Here is an 11,663-nt window from a genome sequence, read left to right as displayed (position 1 = left end):
CCCAAAAGGGAAAATTTTCCCTTTTTAAATTTAAATTTATTTTTTCCCAATAAATATTTTCCCCAATATATTGCTTTTTCTTTCAAAAAATTTTTAAAAGATAGCCTTCCTAAGGGGAAAATTTTTTTAAATAAAGTTTTTTAAGCAAATTTTTTAGGGAAAAAATACAAGAAAAAGGCATAAAGCTTTTTGGGTTTTTTTCATTATTTCTAATTTTTTCCTGATTTTTCCCATTAAAAGGCCCCCCCAAAATGATGGATTTATAGGTACAACAAAGATTCCCAAAAAAATTTTTGGATGATAAAAATTTATTTTAAACCCCTTTACTTTTTTCCCCAAATTTTAAAACAAATTCCCAAAAAATTTTAAAAGGGATCCTATGGGTTCCCCCCTTTCTCCGAAAAATTCCCCCATATACATGCAGGATTTGGGAAAAATTAGTAATTGAAATTTTTAAATTCGAAAGGGGGGCTTTTTATTCCGTTTTTGTAGCCCCATTTTTATGCTTCCCTGACAAATTCCCTATTTTTTGGGAAACGAATTTCCCAAAAATTAAAACGTTTTGCCCAAAATTTCATTGGAAAAGGGGGAAAAAACTTTGAAAAGTTTTTTTAGACATAATGATAAAAGGGGAATTTGGGTAACAAAATTTTTTAGATTTTTATCCCCAAAAAAAAATTTAGGAGATTATTTTCTTTTTTTTCCCAAACATCCTTTTTTGGCAAAAAATAGGAAAAAATTATAATTTGGGGTAGAAGAGCTTTATTACTTAAAACCGCAATTTAAAAAAAAAAAAATAGAGAAAGCTTTAAAACTTTTTTTCTTTTTCCAAAGGTTTTTCCTTTGATCTTTTTTTAAAAAAAAAAACCAAATTTTAAAAAATTTCTCAACTAAAAATTTTTAAAAACCCCAAAAAACAAAAACAGGATACAAAAATAATCCCCAAATTAAATATTTTGGGGCATACCAATATAGAACAATAGGGGGAAAATTGGTTACAATAAAAAGACCTGCCCCTAGTGGTAGGAATCGTTGATTAAAAAATTTAAAGACCCCCTAAGGTTCAAAAGGCAAAAAAAAAATTCCCCACGAATTCAAAGTTTTTTTCAAATTAAATTGCAACATGGACGCCCAATGTCGGCAACAAAAAGACAGCAGGGAAAGAAAACAAAGAACAAAAAATAAATTAAAGAATTCTAGACATTCGGATCACGGAACACATTTAAACCCCAAAAAATAAAATTTGGGGTGGGGCAAAAAATTGGGCTGAAAAAATTTTCCAAAAAAAATAATTTTTGAAAGTTTTCCCATTAAAAACAGGGAAAAAAGGGAATTAATTTAAATACGACCCCCAAAATTTTAAAACCGAGTTATTTTGACATACTTAAAAAATTTTCTGAATCCCTAATTTGAAAAAATGGTAAAAAAAAATACATACGCTTCTATTTTGAAATTTTGGTTTTAGACCCTTTTCAAACCCTTTTAAAAATTTGGGGAAAAGGCTTTTAAAACTAATGTAAGTTTAAAATTTTTAAATTTTCTGACTTGTTTAATTTCCCCCCCCCCCCTTATTTATACCCGTTTTCATGCTCAAGTCGAAACTTGGACTCAGACCAATCGCCCTTTTATCTATTGGTCAACCGAAGAATCGTTTCAATTTTTATTTTTAAAATTTAATAATTTTTTTTTTTTAAATCTAAATTTTTTTTTTAAATTTAATTTTTTTTATTATAAAAAAATTAGTGCAGCGAAAAATTTTCAATTATTCGTTTTTTAAAAGGAAAAATTAATTTTTAAGATTTTTAAATTAAAAAAAAAAAATTTTTAAACTTATTTTGCCGTTTGGGCCTCTTTTATGTTTTTAATTTTTTTAAATTTATATTTTAGAAAAAAAAATTTATTAAAATTGTTAAATAAATAAAAAAAAGCTTAAAGGCTTAAAAATAAGAAATAAAAAAAAACCGGCTATGAGAGCCTGGGTGGTTTAAAAAAGGAAAAAAGGGGAATTCTTTATTTGTACATTTCGGTCCCCCGGTTTAGGCCCCCCCTCTGACTGCCTCGTTTTTTGTTTTACATGGCCATCGTCCCATATTTCCCCAAGTTTCTACCTCGGCATTACCGTGAAAAAAGGGGAGTTTTATTTTATTGGGGGGTTTTTGGGGGGGTGTTTTTACATTTAAAAAAATAATTATCCTTGTAAAAAGATGGCCCAAACCCCGAGGACCAAAAACGAAAAATAAAGAATTCCCCTTTTAATTTTCTTTTTATTTGCATACAAACCACCACCCCCGGGTTTCCCCGTTAGGCCCTTTTTTTAATTTTTATTGATTAAATGTTTTTTTAAAAATCAACAATTTTAACAAAGGTAACAAAACAAACTATAGGGAAACCCACTCGTCAATTCTACCCTTTTTTGGAGTGATTTTTCTTAGTGAAAATGGAATACTAAAAAATTTTCAAGTAAATCAATGTTTAAAAAAAAGACTTTTCACAAACTAAACTTTTTAAAGAACATAAAAAAAAAAAAATTAAGTGGCCCCAACAAAGGGGGCAAATAAAAAAGGGTTTGAAAAAATTTTTTTAAAGTTAGAAATTAAAGAAAATTTTTTGGGTTCCCGAAACGAATAAATTGTAAACGTTTCGACTGAAACACAGTCTTTAATAAAAAATTTAAAATTAAAACAGAAAGTTAAATTTTAAAAAAAAATTTTTATTTTTAAATTTTAAAAAATATAAAATTAAAACGATTTTCGCTTTTCCCCCAAAGATATAAAGGGGGGGTTTGGTTGGAGCCAATTTATCGTTTTTTTAAAATGATTATTTTTAAAACCCCCTTTTTTCCCCCGATATTTAAAATTTGTGGGGTTGCGAATTGAATAAGGGGGTTTTATTTTTTTTTAGAAAAACCCTGAAATACCCAATTTTTTGACGGGGAAAAATTTTTTCGATGAAATAAATTTTTTTTACAACCCAGAAAAAAAATGATTTTTTGGGTAAGGAGGGCCCCCAAATTGCACTAGCGAAATACCCGCACGCAAATCCCCAGAAAAAATCATTCGTAAGCCTCCACCATAGAAAATGACCCGAATGCATGCATATTTTTTTTTAACGAGGTCCAGTAACGCCGACCCAATAAAAATTTGTTTCCCGGGCCATTTTTTTTGTGATCCAGAGGGAAAAAATCCGGGAAATCTGTTAGCAATTCCGCGAAGGTATTAGGCGGTTTAAAAAAATTTTTTTTCGCATATTTAGCTTTTATTTTTTTTTTTTAAAAATTTCTTTAAAATTTTTTTGGGACCCGCGTATTATATATTATATTTTAAAATAATTTTAAATTTTAACGATATTTTAATTTTAAAAAAATTTTAAATTTACGTCCCCAAATTACTGAGGCTTTTGTAAAAAAAAATTTTATGAAAATTTTAATAAAAAAAATATTTTTATACAATTAAAAAGAGGTTTTTTTTTTTTAAAAATTTTTTTAAATTAAAAATTTTATTGAAAAATCAATACAAAAACCAATACGTGAAGGGTTTTTGTTATTAAATGTCATATGTAAAAAAACACTTATTGCTGTAAAGACGCTTGTTTTTTTTCCCCTTGAAAATTCGTTTTTTTAAAACCCCCCCCGCATCAATTATTGTTCCCGAAAGTATGTTCCAGTAAAATTTGATCCCAGGATCGATTTATCCCCCGGGGGAAAAACGCCCCATTTAAAGATTCGTTTAAAATTTGGGTAGATTGTTTTTTTTTTCCCCCTATCAGGGGGAAAAATTTTCATAGAACTTTAGGTTTTTAAAATTTAATTTTTTTTTTAAATAATTTGGTATAATTTGTGTTTCATTTTAAAAAGTATTTTGTACAAAAAAAAAAAATGAATATTTTTAAATTTTTAATAAAAATTTTTTTATTGTTATATATAAATGTATGTATTTAAAAAATTTTTAAAAAAAAAATAAAAAAATTCCCCCCAACTTGAATGTCAAAAAACCAAGACCTTTTTTTAAAAAAAATTTTTTCCTAAAATTTTCCTTTATGTTTCAAAATTAGGAAATCCCCCCGGGAAAAATTCCAGAAAATGGATTTCTTCTTGATGGACTTAGCTATGGATTGTAAGTTTTTTTTTATCCTTTTAAAAAATTTTCTGGTAATTAAAAGGGAAAAAGCCAATAAACTTTAAAGTACATGTATGTAAAATAAAAAGAAAAAAAAAAAAAAATTTTTTTAAAAAATCATTTTTGAAGAAAAAAAATTTTAACATTAAAAGAAGAAAAAAAAAAGAGAATTTTGCATTTTTAAAAAATTTTTTTTTTTTCTTAAAAAATATTTAAAAAAATTTAAAATTAAAAATTATCAGGTCCTTTGGGATTTCCTGTGATTCGCATCAAGAAAAACAAAAAAAAAAGAGAAATAGCAAAAATGTTCATAAAAAAAACCAAAAAAAAGCATTAATTACAAAAAGATACGGAAAATTTTTAGGGGGGTTTATGATCGGGGTTTTTGAAGCTTTTTTAATATATTATATTGTCATTTGTACATTTTTTTTATTTTTTTTTTTATTTTTTATTTATTGGGCTTTTATTGGGGTTTTAAAAAAAATTTCGAAAGACACAGTACTTTGGGGGGTTTTTATTTCCCCCAACGCGTAAGATAATTTTTACTAAACAGGGAACTTTATTTTTTTGGGGCCCTTCTTCGTCAGTTATACATTTTTCATAAAAAAAATGGTAAATTTTTTTCGGGGGTTTGCTTTTAAATATGATTTTTTGTTTTAAAATTTGGGGGAAAAAATTTTAAATTTTTTTAAAAATTTTTAAAAATTTTTTGTGATTAGGGGCTTTTTAAATTTTAAATTTTTATATAATGTTTATGATTACAAAAAGGGGTGCAAGAAGCGAAATTTGTAAATTAAAAAATTTTTTTAAAATAAATTTTGCCAGGGGGGTCTTTTTTAAAAATTTTGGAGGAAAAGGTTTTTTTTTTATTTAAAACTGGCGTTTAAGGATTTATTTTTATTCCCCAGACCTTACTATGGGGTGAAAAAGGGGGGTTTTTTAAAATTATTGGGGGAGAAATTTAGTGGGAAAAATTTCCCCCTTTGAGCTTAAGGGGGTTCAAGATTTAAGAAAAAATTTTTTAAAACTCCCAAAAACCCTGATTTTTTTTTAACGTTGCAAAAGGAGGATATTTCACCTCGCATATTAAAAAGGGTTTTTATACCCAATTTTAAAAAAAAATTTTTTTCCGAGAGAAATGTCCACACTTTAAATGGAAATTTTTCCAGCATCGAAAAAAAATTTGTGTTATTAAATTAGAGATGGGGGAAATTTTAAATTTAAAAAATTTTGGTGTTTTTGGTCCCCAATTTAAACGATAGAAAAACCCCTTTTGGAAAAAATTTACCGTTTTTTCCCCCTCGGATTTATGGAATAATGGGCCTTTTCTTACAAATAAAAAATAAAGAAAAGTGGCGTTTAAGAAGAAATTCGTTACATTTTGGGAAAGTTTGGGGGTTTCCCCCGAAATCTTGACAAAAATGTTACAGAAAAGGGATTGTAACATTAGAAATTTTCGCGTTCCGGTTTCATTTAAAAATTTTTTTAAAGTTTGGGGGGGAAAGTTTGGGTGCCCTTTTTTAAAAAAATAAAAAAAAACGATGGGAAAAAAATCTGGGTTTTGGGAAAAAACATAAAAAAATAAAAAAAAAATTTTAAAAAAAAATTTTCCTAAGGATAACATCGACAAGGGGAAAATTTTCTTTTGGATGGGTAAAAAATTTTTTTAATTTAAACAAAAAAAGTGAGAAATTTTAAATAGTAATTTTTAATAGATACGTTATTGTTCAAAATTTTTGAAATCTAATAGAAATTTTCGTAAAAAAACCCGAAAGGGGCCCAAAAGTCACAGTTTTAAAAAAATTGGGGGGGGCTTGGGGGAAAAAATAAAATTTTGTTTACGGAAATTTTTTCCCCACTTTAAAAACCCCCCTTAATAAAATCCATTAAAACGCTTCAACGCAAAGTTTCCACAACTTTTTTAAAAAATTTTTGGGTTTTGGAAAAAAGGGGAAATCTAGATGTTTCCCAATTTACAAAAAATTGGATGAAAAGGGGGAATTTCCCCCTGGGGCCTGGGTTTTTACAAAGACCCCCTTTAAAGTAGGTTACCCCCCTTCGTATCAAATTTTTTCAACGGGGGGAAGTGGGTTTTTATTACAAAATTTATTTAGGTGAGATTTTCCCAAAATGCAGTAAAAAAACCCCCCCCAAATTTTAAGGAATTTGGCCTTTTTGTTAAAATTTTTTTAAAGAAAAACATTGATGCGACCCATGAAATGATTTTTGGGGGGGGGACTTGGGTTTCCCCCAAAACACACCGGGGGAAATTTAAAAAAGGGGGCCCAAGAAATAAAAAAAACCTTTGGGATGATACTCACAATTTTTCAAACTTTGCACAGTTTTCCCTCTTTTGGGACACGGTAAATACGCTCGATTTTTTTGTTTTCGATGGAAAATTTTTTACGGGGCGGTTTTCGGTTGTTTGGGGGGTTCCTTTGTCCCAATTTTGTTGATATGGTGATGGACTTTGGGGAATCTTTTTTTGCGAAATTGGTTTTTGACCCCTTTTTTTTTTTCAGTTTTTGATGAATTTTTTCAATTTTTTCCAAAAATTTTAAAGGGAGGAATGCTTATTTTTTTTAATATTTTTTCAATTTGACAAAATTTAAACGTTTGATTGGAGAAAAATTTTTTCCCTTTAAAATTTTTTTAGACACAAAGCGTTATGCCAAAGGAAAAGGGACGAGGGACGGGTTTCCCAAAAACCCACTTTTTCCCCGTTTTTAAAAATTTTTTCTTGAACCACCCGATGGTTAAAAAAAATTAGTTTTTGAACAAGTCTCGGGACAGGGCTTTTTTCTCGGACCCTAGTTTTACGAAAAAAAAATCATCTTAGTCAAAAGAATTTTTTTAAAAAAATTTGGTACCCTTTTAACATATAAACAAATTTTTTAAAGGGGGCTTAGGGCGTTTAAAATTTTTGGGGGGTAATTTTGGTGCGTCTAATCGGAAAAAATTTTAACACAAAGTTTTAGTTTTTCCCTATTTTTGAGATTTGAGCAAAAAAATTTTTCCTGTTGATAAAAAAGGGGGAACGGGAGTTTTACCTTTCCCAAAAAAAAATTTGCCCCCTTTTATAAAAAGAGGAAAAAATGTATGATAACTTAAAAAAAACGATGTGTCATAAGATCGATGCGCGAATTGCGACTTACATATATTGGACAAACAAAGCGAATTTTTTAAAAACGTATAAGGAAATAAAAAAAATTAAAAAAAAACGACATCACACTCAGGTTAGTTTGATCGGAAAATTTGGAACCCTCAAAGAGTTCCGTTTTGGGGGGCTCCCCCGATTCGCTCAAGAAAAAAAACGAGAAAAAAAGAAATAGCAGAAAAATTTTTTATAAAAAACCCCAAAAAAAAAATTAATTTTCAAAAGTACGGGAAAATTTTTTTGGGTTTATGATGGTTTTTGAAGTATTTTTAAAAAATTTTATTGTCAATTGTTACATATTTTTTTTTTTTTATTTATTTTAAATTTTTTATTTTTAAATTTTTATTACGGGTTAAAAAAAGCCCAAAGAACAGTACTTTGGTTTTAATTTCCTCAACGGTAATGACTAAGTTTTCTACTAACAGTCAAATCTATTTATTTCGGGGGGGCTTCTGTCAGTTTAATGTTTATCAAAAAAAAAAAGGTGAATTTGTGGGGGGTTTTGCCTTTTAAAAATTTTTTTATTTTATTAAAAATTATTTTAAACTAATATTTTGTAAATTTTTTTATTTTTTAGGTTTTAAAAACATTTTAAGGGTTTTATTTAAATTTTTTTTATTGTTATGATTACTTGGGAAAAAGGGTCCCAAAGACCCCCCGCCGAAAAAGGTTTTTTTTAAATTAAAATTAAATTTTTTTTAAAAAAAATTTTTTCCGTCTGTCGACTTTTAAAAATTTGGGGGAGAGTTTTCATTTTTTTTTACGGCCCACCCTTTAAAAGGGGGATATTTAAAAAATTTTTTTTAAACAAAGTTATTCGTTTGTCAGCAAAATTTAAACCCAAAAAAAATTTAAAAAAAAAAAATTTTTATTTTTGTTTAAGGAAAAAAAATCTTAAGATAAATATGATTGGTAAATGATCGAAAATTATAAATGCCCGAAAAATTTAGTATTATTTAACGATACTTTAAAATTTTTTTTTTAGCCAAAATTTTATACATGCTTTTGTTTTTTAAAGAAAAATATTTTAGTAATTTTTTTAAAAATTAAAGGAACTATTTGGGAAAAATCAAGAAAATTTTTAAATTTACCCCCTCGAGTTCTCCCAAAAAATTTTTTTGGGTTTAAAAAATTAACAAAAAGTGACGATTCCCTTAAAAAAAGAAAAAAGAATTTTTTAACAAACACAATAAATTTATATCGGCATTAGGGAAATGCTTATTGTTGTTTTAAACAGTACAAAATTTTTAAAAAAAAAATCAATAACAAATTCTTTTTTGAAAAAAGCGTGTTTTTATGCAAAATTTTAATACATTTAAATCATTTAATAAGATTGTTTTTAAAAATTAGGGTACGATAATAAGCAGGGGAAGCGAGTTTTGCAAAAATTTTCATTTTTGCTTTTAAGGATTAGAGATGGAAATCCCATTTTATTTTAATTTAATGTTGATTTCAAATGTAAAAATAAGCAATACATTTTTTTATTGTGGTGTTTGTTTTTTAAAAAAATGAAACCCCCCCTTTTTTAATTTTTTAAAAAGAGGCAAAAAAAATTGTTAAAAAGAAAACAAAAATAATCCCATTTTCTTCCCCAAAATTTCCCCCCTTTTAAAATTTTAAATTTAAAATTTTTTTTTTTTTGCTTGGGGGATATGATTAAAATTATTTTTAAATTAATATTAATATATAATATATATATGATAATACACATATAGATTTTTAAATTTTGTATACATAATTAATTTATACTTTTTAAAAGGTTTTCGATAAATTTTTTTATACTTTATTTTTAAAAATTTTTTGGGCAAATTTTTTTATTACTATAGTAAAAATTTTTTTTATTTTTGAAAAAAATTTTTTTTAAAAAATTTTAAATTTTTTTTTAAAAAGCTTTTTTTAAAAAATAATCTTTTTGTTTTTAAAAACAAATTGATTCTAAATAAAATTAAAAAAATTTTTAATTTATGAAAAAATTAAAAAGGGTAGACAATTTTTAAAGGGGTGGGGGTTTTTAAGATGGGGGAAAAGGACCCAAAAGGGTTTTTATTAAATTTTTAAATTTTCAAATTTAATTTAAATTTTTTGTTTTTTTTTATTTTTAATTAATTAGTACAAAATTTTTTTTTCCCCCTTTTTTGTTAGTACATAATTTAATCTTTTAGTTTTTATTCGAAATTTAAATTTTACAAAATTCATTATGAAAATTTAATTTAATTTGGGAATTTTTTTATAAAAAATTTTTTTTAAAAACCCTTTTTTTCCCTTTTCGTGAAAAAATTTTTAGTCTCCGAAATTCTTTTTAAATTTTAATTTTTTTTTTCCCCAATTTTTAGGAAAATTTAAAAAATTGAGTAACTCGGGGTTTTTAAAGTTGTCCGCTAAAAAATAGGGAATTTCAGCAAAAAGAAAAAAAATCAATGGCACGGGCAAAGACTTGTAGTGTCCCCCTTTTTTAAAAAAAAAAACGAGGGAGTAACTGGAACACATAAGGGGTTTTCCGGGGAAAAAAAAAGGTCGCATTTTTTTAAAAAAGAAATTATGAAACGCATTTGGAAAAAAAATTTTAAAGTTCGAAGTATGCCCTTTTGCGCAATAATTTTTTCCCGCGATTTTTCCCCCCGGGCATAAAATTTTTGGAACTCCTTTACTGGGATGCTTTCAGGGGGCCGTCCCAAGTAGTTGTACGGTTTTCAAAAGACTCGAGCTGTTTTCCTTTTTGGGGGCCCCCTTTTAGGAGGAAAAAAAAAAAAATCCGCCGGGGGGGCCCAAATCGGGAGTAGGGGGGCCCGGGCACCTTGCCCCCCCGATCCCCGGGGGGGGTAGGGGCCTTTTAAAACAAAAAATTTTGCATAGCGTTGTCTACGTTTCTCCATACAAGTTTTTCGCGAAACCCCTAAGAGAGGTTCACAGAATAAGCCGTCCTAACCCTCCAACGCATGGAAACAATTTTTCGACCTCCGTTTAAAAAAAAGGGTCCCCCCCCCTTTTTCCCCCCAAACCCGGGCCCCCGCTTGCGAGTATAGTCGCTCACAAAAAAAATGCGACGCCCTTTTTTTCGGAAAACCCTGTTTCAAATACTTCCCCGGAAAAAATAAAAACTTAAATTTATTGTTTGTCTTTTACTTTTTGGTAGAGCTTAAAATCTTGCCCGAAAATAGAAATTTATAAAAACGGGGGAAAAAAAAGAAGGCAAACAAAAAAGGAAAGGGTTTTTGGGGGAAAAAGGGGGGGAAAAAAAACAAAAAGGGGAAAAACCAAGGGAAACCCCAAAAAAAAGGAAAGGGGAAGGAAAACGGGGAAAAAAAAAGGGGAAAAAAGCAAAAACAAAAAACAAAGTTTGTCAAGGAAAAGTTTTTTTAAATTCAAAGAAAAATTTGTAGCCCAAAAAAAAGTTTTTTAAAAAAAGGGGTTTAAAATAAAATTTTTTATAAAAAGTTTTATACATCTTTAAAATGGGGATGGGAAAAAATTTTTTTATTTTTTTTTAATTTAAACAGGGGGAAAAATTAAAAATAAATTAAAACTACATAAAAAAAAAAACAGGGGGGAGGCATTTTAATTTTCCCCTAAAAAAATTTTTCCCAAAAAAAAAAAAATTTTAAAACAAAAAAGTTTTTGAAAAAGTTTTATGGTTTTTTGGGGGACATGAGTGGTGGGCCCTTTTTTTTGACCTTTAATAGCCTTTTAAGGTTTGTAAAGGGGCAATTTCATTTTTTAAAGGACCCCTATATTTTTTTTTCCCCTTTTTTTTTGACTTTTTGATTTCAAAACACACAATAAAAATTTTTTCAGAAAAAATTTTTTTTTGTTATTTTAAGGCTGCAAATTTGCAGTATTTTGAATAAAAAAAAAAACTTGGGAATATTGGGTTTTTTTGAAAAAAACCTTTTTTAGCCGAATAATGAGACGAATCAATTGGGAAAAAAAAAAAAACATAGTTGTCTTTAAGAAAAATTTCTAAGTTATTGCAAAATTTTTTTTTTTTTTTTTTTTTAAAGGGAAATTTTTTTTTTTTTTTTACCCAACGATTTAATTTCCCATTTTTCTGGCAAAAAGATTAAGGTTGATAAACGAAAAATGAATTTTCCCCCAAAAAATTTTTTATTTTATGTCAAAAACTGCAAAAATTTTCAGGTTTAAAAACTCGAAAAAAAACTTTGAAAAAATTTTTTTTGTAAATTTTTAAAAAAATCTCGAAGTTTAGCTACAAAAGTATGCAAGAAAAAAATTAGGTTTTCCTTTTTAAAAAATTGAAGTTGACCTTTTTACGTAACCTTTAAACAAAATAATCTCTAAAAAATCACCTTTAAAAAAGGTAAAGAAAGGCGACCAGTTAAGGGACGGATTTTAAAAAAAAATTTTCCATTGCAAACCCATGTAGAATTATATCC

The sequence above is a fragment of the Nylanderia fulva genome, unplaced genomic scaffold (assembly GCF_048542155.1).
Source record: "Nylanderia fulva isolate GAGA-0341 unplaced genomic scaffold, ASM4854215v1 Scaffold863, whole genome shotgun sequence".
In the NCBI taxonomy this organism is placed as follows: domain Eukaryota; kingdom Metazoa; phylum Arthropoda; class Insecta; order Hymenoptera; family Formicidae; genus Nylanderia; species Nylanderia fulva.
This window is presented reverse-complemented; position numbering follows the sequence as displayed.